Genomic DNA, 14,777 nt, shown 5'->3' on the forward strand with positions numbered 1-14,777 from the left:
CAGAACTCCTCAATGGATAAGAGCAAATTGCTCGCGATCACTGTAATAGCTTAGTAAACAGTAGGGTTTTAACTGGGCATAGCATATTATAGTACAGTGGGGCCACTAAAAATTGTGAAATAAAAAAAATTCAAAAGAAAAATAAAACCGACTTCAAAAACCAAAAACACTAAAAAGTAGAAAATAATTTTTGTTTAGCTACACATGTAATGTACCTAGGTATGAAGTCGGGCGAGCTTCACTCTTGGATTTCTGATTTTGTTTTAATATGCTCGCTCGACTTCATACCTAGGTACATTACATGTGTAGCTAAAAAAACATTATTTTCTACTTTTTAGTGTTTTTGGTTTTTGAAGTCGGTTTTATTTTTCTTTTGAAAATTTTTCTGATTTGACTGTGCTAATGTGGACAAGTCACAAGCTCTCACTGAAGAAAGCCGCGATCACAAGCCAGTATTCAAATCTTATTATTTTTTCCATTACCTACACACAATGTATCAACACGAGTAACAGGCGTGATGTTCGGTAATCTATGCTAATAGGCGGCGAGTGCTTTGTGATAAACATTGTGTGCATAGCCAACCGGTTCTAACTGGCTAGATATTTTTGGTCCTCGATTAGAACAATTTTGTTGCTATATACCTGAATATAACCAGCAGGGCATATAGTTCGGAAACGGAGAGATGTTCGGGTCCAAAGGTGATAAAATGGCGACCTTGCACCGAAAAGCGCATAGCGTTGGAAGAACCACCATAATCAATCTATCTGTAATCTGTCAATAAGTTACTTAGCAATGTTGTTTTTCGTCAAAAGTCTTTTTAACCCCCGACCCAAAAAGAGGGGTGTTATAAGTTTGACGTGTGTATCTGTGTATGTCTGTGGCATCGTAGCTCCTGCAAACGAATGAACCGATTTTAATTTAGTTTTTTTTGTTTGAAAGGTGGCTTGATCGAGAGTGAATTTAGCTATAATCAAAGAAAATCGGTTCCGCCGTTATCAGCTCTTTTCTAGTTATAGAGGTTTTTGTCGGGGGTTTTTTAAATTTTGAGTTATATTATGTATGAAGATTATAATCCATCCAACTACCATCTAACTACTGAGCAAGATTTTTCGTCATAGTCGGGGTTGTTAGCTAAAATCATGGAGCTATAAATCAGCTTAACTTAAAGGTTAAAATAATGAATTATGTACTAACATAAATTAAATTCATAAATCAAACTAAGTAATAAACATAATTTTAACAATTTGATTGTTCTATTATGTTGTACGTTTATGCGATTTTTTTCATCTGTTTTATTCTGTGACCGTGGTTCTCTAAAATAATATTATATTAAATTATTTTTCCTGTATATGACCTTATTATATAAACTTTAAATTAAGCCCACAACTTTGTGCGTGTGTAAATGGATTAGAATAAATTAAACTTATAATTATAATTAAAAATCCCGTATAAACTCTGATTTTTGGGGATAGGTAGGTACTTACTAGACATAAAGCAGCCTCTGTCGAACTATATTTGTGCCTCGTCAAAGACATTACAGCTCGGGTGGTCAAACTGACACACTTACTTTCGTATTTACAAAATAAGTATGAATTACATTGCGTTGTATATTTAAATATTAATTAAATAATAATTTAATCACACTAATATTATAAAGGCGAAAGTTTGTATGTGTGTGTGTGTGTACGTTTGTTACTCCTTCACGCAAAAACCACAAGACGGATTTGGCTGAAAGGAATGGAGATAGATAATATCCTGGATTAGCACATAGGCTACTTTTTATCCCGGAAAATCAAAGAGTTCCTACGGGATTTTAAAAAACCGAAATCCACGCGGGCGAAACCGCGGGCATCTTCTAGTTTAAGATAAACATACTCGTAAAAGGACTGAATTGGGCACACGTTTTTGCGATTTTCCGTAAGAACAGCGTAGCAAAATACATTATAGTGTAATGAAACGACGCCCTTGATATTTGAGGATGAGCCAATTTTACGGTCGTACTTATTCGAACGATTATGTTTTCGCAAATTACTTAAATACATTTTCTTTTCATCAATTCATTTAATACCACTAATTACTAAATTCGGGGGTTAATAAAAAACTTCGGTATGGCCGCAAAACTAGAAAATTAGTCGACCGATTGACTTGAAATTTTTCACATTTAAACGTTGCGATTCTATATGTGTACAAGAGTATAGCTTCTCTAAAAAGCAGAACCCGTTGCACTATATTGTCGTATCCACTCCTAGCACTTCACGCTTAGTGGAAGGGGAAAGGGGAAGTTTTAGTATGATTAACAGGGAAAAAAGACTTTGTTTTGTGTACTTTCTATCTCAAAGTTTCAATGGTGAGGCAAATCATTTATTTCCTTAATTAATATCTGACTGAGCCACAGTGTCATAACTACAGTATAAGCACATAAGTATGATATAGGTCCTGTATAACTGCTTTTATATAAAAAGGTAACACTTACCGCTTAAATATAACTGTACCAGACGACCGGTCTGCAATTGCATCTTACCTTGTGAGTAAAACCTGTCAGAGTGTGGGAAAACCACACTTTCAAGATTTTGACTGGTAGACCATGAACGTCATGAGCGAACTTCTGAGCTTGGTACCAATGGAACTCGTTGATTAGTACCATCTTGATACTAAGTCATCATCTCAATCATTATGAACCGATTGACTTCCACGGTTAGACATAGACCTCTTGTAAAAACTTTCAAGCCGTAAATGCGCCGCCTGAATCCAGCGGCTTCGTGCGTTTTTCAAACTATATGCCCTGCCCTTGCCACTTCAGCTTCGCAACCCATTGAGCTATCTGAGTTACTCTGGTTCTCCTAAGGATCCACTACTTTCTGATTTGATCATGTAGAGAAACTCCAAGCATAACTCTCTCCATTGCCCTCTGACTTCCACTGAGTCTAAGCTTTTTTATCACGGGCGCCCATCCATATTATGTCATCACTCGCAACACGCACTCTTTGAAGGCTTTGGTCTTCAAGAACTGAGGAATTTTGGACGTTGGAGTCCGACGCTGCCCAGCTGAGTTGGATTGGATATAGGATAAGTATTCCTATTCATATTAAATATTATAATTACGGAAATCAGTCTGTCTCTCTGTTTGATACCTTTTTATGGTACAACCGCTCTACCGATTTTGACGAGCACAATGCTAATTTGTGCCTTGGAGACGGACACTAGACATATTATCACACTTTATCTTTATCTCGGGAAATAAAATATATAGTTCACGTGGAATTGTTATAACCTAAATCTACGTGCGAAGACGTGTGTATCAACTGTACGATATAATATATAATAATTTTATGGAACTTTGGTCTCGTTATTTAATTTGGAAACTTACAGGCCATTATCGGTCTACGTTTAGTACAGAGATATAAATATACGAATATTTTGAGGATAAACAGATTTGCCTCATTTTACGGTGAAGGTCCTTAAAGTGACCTCTCTTGAGAAAGGCAATCAATAAGATTAAGACAAGGAAAGGCTTGTTATATCACCGTTGTAAAGGATAACTTGAGGATAACGCAATCAAAATCCTCATACAGGAAAACAGAAGAATTAATTGACGAACAAAACGAAGTTTTTGAATCTTCTTAGGTTTTGCAAGCGTCTTTTTTTCTGCCTGTATGTCTGTCCGTCGCTTTGCTCGATTAATTAATAGGAACTTGTATGTCTGTCAGTCAAATTCACGGTTTAACTATTTAACTAATCTTGATTAACTATGGCATATAGATAGCGGACATCCCGGAGTTTATCCTGGAAAATCAATAGGATTTCAGGGGATTTTAACAAAACTTTAGTGCATATAAATAAAGTCACGAGTTTCAGCTGGTAACATAATGAATATAAATACTAGTTTGTCTGTCTGTTACCATTGTACAACCTAACAACTTTAGCTATATGCCTTGTATAAGAGATAACTGCCATCTTGGAGACGGACGTAAGATAATTTTCATCTCGGAAAGTCAAAAAAATTTAATATTCCGTGATTCAAATTACGGTTAAGAGGGCTCTCTCCGTCACTCTTTTCATACAATCGTAGTTCCAATTTCATTTGAATATTAAGCAACCAAAGTCCATGAAATTTTGCAGACATATTCTAGAAACTAATATCTATGTCTGTGGTTTTCCAGATTTCTGTTAAAATATTCGGTTTCAAAGTTACGCGGTCTTAAAAATTTTCATACAAATTTTTGAGCCCCTGTAATTTTAAAACTACATATTTTTAGAAAAATCTAAAACACCACAGACACAGATTTTAGTTTCTAGAATATGTCTGCAAAATTTCATGGACTTTGGTTGCTTAATATTCAAATGAAATTGGAACTACGATTGTATGAAGCGAGTGACGGAGAGAGCCCTGTTAATGTATCAATGAAATTTTTAAAAGCGTAGTCCATACAGACGAAGTTATGGACATTATCAAGTAAGTATGTGTAGTATAATGAATAATTAATGAAACAGCTTCAAGGATACCTAGGTATTACCTACTCTAAATGGTTTAAAAAATCCTTGGGAAAATCTGGCACATTCTGCATCGCATGATTTGCTTCTTCTTATCTTATCTTCGTAAGATAGGTGTCTCTTACTGCAGTCAACAACTCAAAAATAAAAGTTATCTTAAAAATGATCTGTTACCTTTTTAGATAATTTAGGTAGTACCTAAGTACTGTAACTGTTGCATAATAGGGGTTATTAAAATACAAGTATGAGTTTACAAACCTAGCCGTAGACGAGGTTTTCAATATCACACGTATCACGCGAGTTTATAAATATGAAATACTTAATTATGTGTAATTTCATAAACTACTTTTTGTAAACTCATATCAAAAAATTCAATCTACTTATAAAATTTTGGTAACATATTTTATCAAAGGTTGTTCGCCGATTTCGTTGCTACTTCCAGAATGTGAGGTGTAGTCAAATTCTTCTACTTCTTTTAACCGTTTTAACTGTTCTTCGTAACCCCGGAGTACGGGTCATTCTGAACAAAAAAACCCGGCCAAGTGCGAGTCAGACTCGCGCACTGAGGGTTCCGTACTCGGGTATTTTTTCAAACATTTTGCACGATAAATCAAAAACTGTTTTACATAAAAATAAATAAAAATCTGTTTTAGGATGTGTCTAAAGCCCTTTCATGTGATACCCCACTTGGTATAGTTACCTTATGTTTAAAATTGAAACACATTTTAATTTTTTTTTAATGATGTAACCACAAACTCGCGGTTTTCAGATTTATTCCTGTACTTATGCTATGAGACCTACCCTACCTACCAAATTTCATGATTCTAGGTCAACAGGAAGAACCCTATAGGTTTCTTGACAGACACGACGCGACGGACAGACAGACAACCAAGTGATCCTATAGGGGTTCCGTATTTTCCTTTTAAGGTACAGAACCCTAAAAATTGCGACATGCAACTTGATTTTACTTAAGCACAATATTATGATAGGCCCTGCTCTAGACCTATTATGCGTCGTACTTGCACATCCAGTATGACATCCTGCCATGTAGCTTACATCACGCCGCTCTGTCGTAACGCGTTTTGAGTGTTACAGGCTTATCCTCTGAAGTAAAGATGACATTGGACGATAAAGGTTATCGCCTGTTTGTACAGTTTCACAATTCATTCGCACTGAACAATGGTCCACTTTTAGTTTAGTAAGAACGACATAACTTAAAGTGGACCATTGTTCAGTTCAGGACCTTTTAAACATAAGTAAATTGTCCGCAAACACATATCTGTATAGTTACATATTATAAAATTTTACCGACTTTCCGCGATTGAGGGTTTTAAGAATCACGTAAAAGTCATTCACTTTGGCTTGTATAGTTCTTCACTTGATTCCGAACCTAGTACAAGTAATAACAATTTTTTCTGATATAAAAACAAATTGAGGGTATCGGATTTTTCTCTTTACCTACTTGTGCTATAAGACATTGCTCTCTGCCAAGTTTCATGATTATAGGTCAACGGGAAGTACTCTATAGGTTTTGGTTCCCTTGACGGGCCTTAACAGACAGACGGATGTTCAAAGTGATCATAGAAGGGTCCCTTTTATCCTCTGGAGTTACGGAACTATAAAAACTTTATTAGACGGACACGTTTCTTTAGGGTGGATAAAAGTAATATGCCAATATACCTAGCTTCAGTCTGGAAAGTTTAGCCCGGTCTCACAGACAGATAAAATGATGGGCCTTAGTGATAACTTATAAATATAATCATAGTAATATTATGAGCTAAATAAAAGTAAGTTACCTATTTCGAAATCTGAGAGATACAATACACTTCAATTTTATTTATTTCAAGTATTATGTTGAAGATAAAGTTCAGATAAGACTATTATAGCAGTTATTTCGAAGCAAATAAATGTACCTATACTTCTGCTAGGTCACATCACTCACATGTCTATCATTTGTTTATCAGCTATTGTTGCTGTAAGCTATAGTAGGCGACAGATTGAGATGGCAATCGGGGTTCGAGGCGGGGTATATTATGCTATATATTTGACCTTTGAAATGGAGACAGTGCCGTCTGTTTCAAATTATGTATATAATAAACATTCAAACTGACGACTGAAACTTTACTATCGTAGGGCAATCCCTATTTCACGTTTCAGATACTTTCATTTGGTTTGGAAAATCTATGAAAAACTTAAAACACAAGTGTAAATTAAAAATTTATAACACCCCCGACGAGTGAAGCTTACAGTAACTAGAAAAGACCGAAAAGACCTGATAACTCTCAAACGGCTGAACTGATTTTCTTGGACTATTCCGCGCCTGCTATCTAAAGTATCCGAGTTTTCCAAAACATCATTTTCAAATAAATAATTATGTATGTAGGCAACGTCCATCTTTACAGCTTGACATTTGTCAATTGACATCATATTATGAACCTAACGGTTATCTAACCTTCTTTTCTACAAGAAAACTAGAAAAGAGCTGATAACTCTTAAACGGCTGAACCAATTTTTTTGGATTATAGCTAAGAACACTCTCGATCAAGCCACCTTTCAAACAAAAAAACTAAATTAAAATCGGTTCATTCGTTTAGGCGCTACAATGCCACAGACAGATACACAGATACACAGATACAGATACACACGTCAAACTTATAACACCCCTCTTTTTGGGTCGGGGGTTAAAAAATGCAAGCGGTGCCAGTGGTCGGCTTTTTCTGTCATATTACTTGCTGATTAGTCTTCGAAAATATTATTATGCCTTATAATATGAAACATTTATCTATATCGCATTCGGATATTTTTTATGTCGGACTAGCTGATACCCGCGACTTCGTTCGCGTGGATGTAGGTTTTTTAAAATTCCCGTGGGAACTCTTTGATTTTCCGGGATAAAAAGTAGCCTACGTGCTAATCCAGGGTATAATCTATCTCCATTCTAAATTTCCACACACACACACATACAAACTTTCTCCTTTATAATATTAGTGTGATAAGTCGATAGTTTTGGTTACGGTTAGGTACGGAGTTCCATAACACCCCTACTGTAGGTATCAACATAGAACATGATTGTGGTAAAAAAAAAGTTTTATTAATAATATGTACGTCTTGTTTCGGTCTGCTCATGAACAATAAATAGCCAGACATACAAGTATTTACGCGTAATTCCAATTTTTAACCGACTTAAAAAAAAGGAGGAGGTTCTCAATTCGTTGGAATCTTTTTTTTTTATGTATGTTCCCCGATTACTCAAAGACCCCTGGTACGATTTAGATTTTTTTTGTTTGAAAGGTTCCCATATAAATTTGGTGAAGATCTGATGAATATCTTCGGAGATGGAGAACAGAACTCCTCAATGGATAAGAGCAAATTGCTCGCGATCAGTGTAAAAGCTTAGTATAAACAGTAGGGTCTTAACTGGGCATAGCATAAAACCACAAACACTAAAAAGTAAAAAATAATTTTTGTTCAGCTACACGTGTAATGTACCTAGGTATGAAGTCGGACGAGCTTCACCCATGGATTTCTAATTTTGTTTTTTGTGATAAGATTTTTCGTCTTTTAAATTTTGCGACATTTCTTATATATTCACATATCATATCTTTAAAAGTGCTCGTTATTTTAAAGCCGTATCTTTTGTAATCTCGTTACTTACCATGCGTAACTAGGTAGGACAGGGCAGTGAACTAACTAGCTAGTGTTTAAAAACTAACTTACTGAGTGGTAGATAGCTACCTATAAATAACAAGATAAAGTTAAACAGCACTAAAACTATACTACATAGTACATACCCGCAAATTGCCGATAGATAGCAATAGATTAGTAAAATTGGTTTTCTGCCGCTCGGTGTATAAGACTTACCTATCTGCCAAACATGATTCTAGGTCAACGGGAAGTACCCTCTAGATTTCTTGACAGACACGACAGACAGACAGACAGACAACGAAGTGATCCTATAAGTGTTCCTTTTTCCTTTTGAGGTTTGGAACCCTAAAAATGGGCTTTTAACCTTAGCCCTACGTTTAGGTAAATAGAAGAGGCATATTTACACCGCATGTCATTACGTAGGTACTTATATCTAAATTCTAAACTAGCTTATTAGTTACACGCACAGACCGCAGAATGTCCCTGCATGCATTGCATGCGGCTAGTGCATTAAGACCAATTGATCAATTAAGGTAAACGTTAGCTCTAAAGTCTAACAGCAGTTGGATAATGCTTTTCTACCTTAGTATTTTGTATCTAATAAGTAATGATAGAGATGTAGTAGATATAAAACAACAACTGTGTGCATATTTTGTTTTTAAGTAGACATTTTGGTAAGAGATACATATTTTGTTTACAAGATAAAGTTAAACTGCCGCGAACTGCCGATAGATAGCGATTTCTTTTCATTTCTCAAGCCACCTTTCAAACAAAAAAAAACTAAATTAAAATCGGTTTATTAGTTTAGGAGCTACGATGTCATATATAGATACACAGATACACACGTCAAACTTATAACACCCCTCTTTTTGGGTCGGGGGCTAAAAATCGGATCAGAAGTTTAGACACTTCGGTGGAACATACATAAATACAAACCTACATACATAAAGGGACTGCTAAAATCATAACCCTTCCCTTTTTTTTGGCTTTGCCGTAGTCGGATAAAAATTAACTAGCTATACCTATGTCTATATATTTTATTTTTAAGTAGACATTTTGGTAAAGATATTTTGTTTAAAATAGAGCACGGGGATGGCCTAATGGTCTTTGTCATCCATCCGGGAATCTGAGGTTCGATCCCGGGCACTCACCTCGAACTTTTTCGGGGTTTAGTGCGTTTTAGGAATTAAATATCACTTGCTTCAACGGTGAAGGAAAACATTGCGAGGACACCTGCATCAATGCCTGAGAGTTCTCCATGTTTTCAAATGTGCGTGACGTCTGTCAATCGGCTCTTGATCAGTGTGGTGTTGTATTAAGGCCTAAGTCCTTCTCATTTCGACAGGAGATCGTGGCTCAGTAGTGGGCCGGCGATGGGTTAAGAATTGAGATGATATAAATACAATTTCTCCAAAAATCTTGCGAACTCTCCAGAGGCTATGGTCGGTACTGCATCAGATTAGGTATTGGCACAGATTAGGCATAAATACCTGTACTATTTATTCATTTTAGTTATATCGTCAACATCTTCACACGGTATCACACGTATACCATTTTTTTTAGTTTCAATTAGATACTTGTTGCAAATTAGCCAAATTTTCCTTCCATATCAGTTGATATCTGATAAAAACCACTTTTGTGAATGCGTTAATTCAATCAATCCAATCTAGACTGTTAATACGTTGATCACGTACCTATGTAGCTATGGGGATATAGTTACTTATTGGCTGTATCAATAAACCGTAAATTATAATGCAATCGCTGATTTATTGCTGGCAGTGTACCAAAATTATGTAAGGTAACTAGATGAAACCCGCGATTTCGTCCGCGTGGATTTAGGTAATTAAAATTCCCGTGGGAATTATTTGCTTTTCCGGGATAAAATGGGATACAATTTCCGGGGCGCAAGCTACCTCTGTACCTTTCATATAAACCGGCTGAATGGATGGGTGTTTGAGAATCCCGTGGGAACTCTTCAATTTTCCGGAATAAAAAGTAGCCTATATCCGTCCTCGGGATGTAAGCTAACTCTGTATCAAATTTTAATAAATACGGGTTCGTTTGGTACAGGGAATGAGCATTCCTTTCAAACAAAAAAAAAACTAAATTAAAATCGGTTCATTCCTTTAGGAGCTACGATGCCACAGACAGATACACAGATACATACGTCAAACTTATAACACCCCTCTTTTTGGGTAGGGGTTAAAAACACGTTTCCTTCTAATGATAAAATATGGGATATGAAGGTAGATAGGTATATACGTCACTGCAAGAGAGGAGTCAGCGAGCGAAGATAAACTGGATAATTGGCATGAGGGGAGCCACTGTAGTGACCTCTAACCTAGAACAGCGACATCCGTTCGATATAATATAAACGTACCCACCTACTCGATACAAAGTAATAACATGAGAAAATAATACCTATCTATACTTATGTAAGCTGTGATATAGCCTAGTGGTTAGAGTGTCCGCCTCCTAATCGGAGGCTCAGACTTAAGACCCTGTTAAAACGAGACAGCGTTATACCGCTGGCATAAATCTGTCTCGTTTTAACTGAAACTTAAGTCTAAGCAAAGTCATATTTGGTCTATAGATTTCAACCTTATCTAGTTCACTCTGTTTTGGTGTTCCAACGGATCTCTGCATTTCTGATTTATCACATAGAGAAACTCCAGGCATAGCTCTCTCCATCACCCGGTATAAGCCCCAGGGTGGGTAAGCCGCTGCATGTTTACTTAAGGGGCATGAGACGGGCCTGCCCGCGAAATTCAAATTTGATTTGGTTTTTCGCAATTTGTGAACTAATACGACAACGTAGGCTTATGGTATTTTAATTGCGACAATGGCAGTATCATCCTCACAGGTTTACATAAAAATCTTTACTTGAAAGGGTCCAGTTTAAGAAATTAATTCTAGTATCGACTAAAAGTCGATACTAGAATTAACAAGTATAAATTAAAAATTTATAACACCCCCGACAAGTGAAGGTTACAGTAACTAGAAAAGAGCTGATAACTTTCAAACGGCTGAACCGATTTTCTTGGATTATAGCTAAGAACACTCGATCAAGCCACCTTTCAAACAAAAAAAAACTAAATTAAAATCGGTTCATTAGTTTAGGCGCTACGGTGCCACAGATACACAGATACACACGTCAAACTTATAACACCCCTATTTTTGGGTCGGGGGTTAAAAATAGGCAGGCCCGTCGCGTCCACCGTAATGAAAGATTCTCAAGCGTGCCGGTTTCCTCACGAAGTTTTCTTTCACCGTTAAAGCAAGTGATATAATTTATTTAAAACGCACTTCGCAAAGCTATAGGTGCTTGCCTAGGATCGAGCCCCCGACCTCCGAATACGAGGCAGACTTGTTAACACAAGGCTATCATAGGGATAGGGAATGTGGGATTGGGTTAGTTCAAATATAGAAAGTAGGTATATAATAGTACGCGACAGGTCGGCGTACCCGCACGTCACCCGCGCTATCACGCACCGGGTTAGTGCGGGGGCTGTGCGGATGTGCAAGGCGACCCCACCCCGATTGCCATCTCGACCTGTCGCGCACTGCACGTATGTCTAGAAATCAAAAATACTTTTCGTGCAATCGGTAACAACATTTAATAAGTATGTAGTACACACACAATTCAATTCATTTATTCACAATAAAATGTTAGTACTTCTTTGATATAAGTTAAAAATTAATAATTAAAATTACTATTAGTTATAGTCGTCAAAAAGACCACCCCTGGTTGCCCCTGGACCAAAAGTGCCCATCAAGCTGGCAGCATTGCCCCGCTGAATGGCGATGGACAACCTTTGGACCAGGTAGGCCCCAGAGCGTGGATCGCAGCCTCTTTCTCTTAGACGACGGCCAATGTCGCGCAAAAAGCCCCGCGCCTCCTCACCCCAGCAGCCCATCGTCTCCACCGCCAAAGGGACGAAGAAGTATTTGGCCATAAGTGGGGCGTATTTAGTCTTTTTACGCGTGGCAGCGGACTCCGCGGCGGCGTCGGCAACTCGCGACGTTCGGCTGAGATGGCTTGGCGCGAAGGTAACAATAAAATAAATCATTTTTAAACAATGCATTTTACGGGAGGAGAGGCAACGCGTCTTTTCTAAAATGTCACGAAGTAACCTGGACTCTCTGATCTACTACGTCTGGACTGTTATAATATTATCACAAGTGTAAATTAAAAATTTATAACACCCCCGACAAGTGAAGGTTACAGTTACTAGAAAAGACCTGATAACTTTCAAACGTCTGAACCATAGACATACAATTTTCGCTTCGCTCAAAGACTGACAAAGCGTTGGAGCGAGAGGTAGTCAGATAAGACCCACTGCCGCGAGCGAAAGCGAGATAGCGAAACAAGATGCCAATAAGTCATTGTTTACGTGAGTAACGGGCCGTAAGAGTTCAGCCTGTTCCAAGTCGACGTGATTTTTTGCATTTACTAAATAATTTTACGATTAAAACGTAAAATCTAAGTCTTGCTACCATGGTGTCTTGTTCAGAGAGCGAATGTGACGTTACAAGACGTTATAATCCGCGTAAATACACGTTTCACAGGTAATTACTGATTATTTATACTAATTGTTTATAATCATTATTTCATCATTTGTTGTTTGAAAATTAGGCAAAATAGCTATTGGAAGCTTAGATGATAGGTTTCCCTTAAGACTTATCATCAAATTACATTGCTAAATGAAGAATTTTTGGATATTTTGTGTAAAATTTAAAAACGTTTGTTTACGATAGGGATTGACAAAGTAATGACGTCACAAGTATCGATAGTCGATAATCGTGTCTACCGGTAGGTTTGATGTGATAGGTTTCATGTGATGTATGTAAAATACAATATAAAACACTAGGTACTTTCCAATAAAAGAAAAGAACGAAATAAATATTTTCACTAATTTTTATTTTATTTAGCGTGACTTAGATTTCATATACAGGGTTAAGGGTAACCCGTACATTACTGTATTTAAGTGCTTATCGGGGAGGTCATTAGCTATGAATTGAGCGCCATATATACTATTTATTTTTATTAACTTGTCACTTAGACATTATATCAGAGTGTTATTGTAATTAATCAAATTAAATTTACTTGCACCCTTTAAAAAAATAAAGGTGGAAAACCAACAAATTCCGGTAATTTATATGAAAATCCCAAAAATTGCTCTATTTCTCAAAAAAAGATTTTTTTAAAACGTCTTTTAATAGTTTTCTATCGAAATATCAATAAAAAATGTTATAAGGGGTTAAAATAACTATAAGTATCTCAGAATTCATTAATAAATTATTTATATAAAATATTAGAGTCATTTCATTAATAAATAATAATCTGTTACCTAGCTTTAGCTTTGTTACTATTTGTGTATTTGAAATGTATTTGATTTTTAAGATTATAAGATGCTTTTTAATTCACTTCGTTAAACTAACTCATTAGTGTCCTATGATTTCGCCAGTAAGACTATCGATAATACAAATGCTAAAGTCAGGACAACTCTATTTCACGCACACATTTACGTTTCATTTTTTGTAACACCGTTAATCTGTCACTGTTAGTCTTGTAAGTCTTTGGTCTGAACCGATTTTCTTGGATTATAGCTAAGAACACTCTCGATCAAGCCACCTTTCAAGCAAAAAAAAACTAAATTAAAATCGGATCATTAGTTTAGGAGCTACGATGCCACAGACAGATACACAGATACACACGTAAAACTTATATCAGCCCTCTTTTTGGGTCGGGGGTTAAAAATACAGTTGACTAGATGATGCCCGCTACTACTATAGAACTACTATACAGTGTTTTTTTTTAACTTGGACAGTATGGGGAAATCTGAAACTATAGAAGATACATGGAAAGCGTCTTAGGAACCATTTGCTCTTTTTTTATGAAAACAATTTTGGTGGAGTAAATTTTTTGGTCAAGCATGAGTTGTCCATAAAAACCAATGAAATTGACAAAAAAAAATTGTTTTCATAAAAGAAGAGCAAATGGTTCCTAAGACGCTTTCCATGTATCTTCTATAGTTTCAGATTTTCCCATACTGTCCAAGTTAAAAAAAAACAGTATAACTAGGTTTCTAAAACTTAAACCTGTATTATAATGCGAGTAGAGAGATCTTTGATGACTGTCCGGCCAATAAATGCGTATTGGAATAGAATGCTCTCGTGTACAACTTGAAGCTACTCTTTAAAGTGAGTTACATACTATAGCAACATAAACACAAAGTGAGGGTATGATATTACACCCAGAGTTTCCACAAAGCCGTCTAGACAGAGCAATCGTGCAATAAGTGCAGGACGAAGTTGTTAGGGGTTGTTGCCTACATAGTTAGGGCCTTATATTCAAGGGTCATCATGTGTCTCACTTTAAACTGTGCTACAATATTTTCTTACATTTCTATAATATAATGCAGTGGCTTGTCGGTCACATTGCAGTCTACCTTAATTACAGATTACCTTAATTATATATCTTAAAAATCATAGTGCTTCATTTACTTTAGACATAGGTATAATTAGTTTGTTGTAATTTTATATAATTGTATTAAATTTTTTATAGAATAGAATTTGATATTATATGGAAAGAATACAATAATCAACATTGAATAATATACTATACATGATTTGTTATA

Source organism: Maniola jurtina, chromosome Z (genome assembly GCF_905333055.1).
Source record: "Maniola jurtina chromosome Z, ilManJurt1.1, whole genome shotgun sequence".
Lineage (NCBI taxonomy): Eukaryota > Metazoa > Arthropoda > Insecta > Lepidoptera > Nymphalidae > Maniola > Maniola jurtina.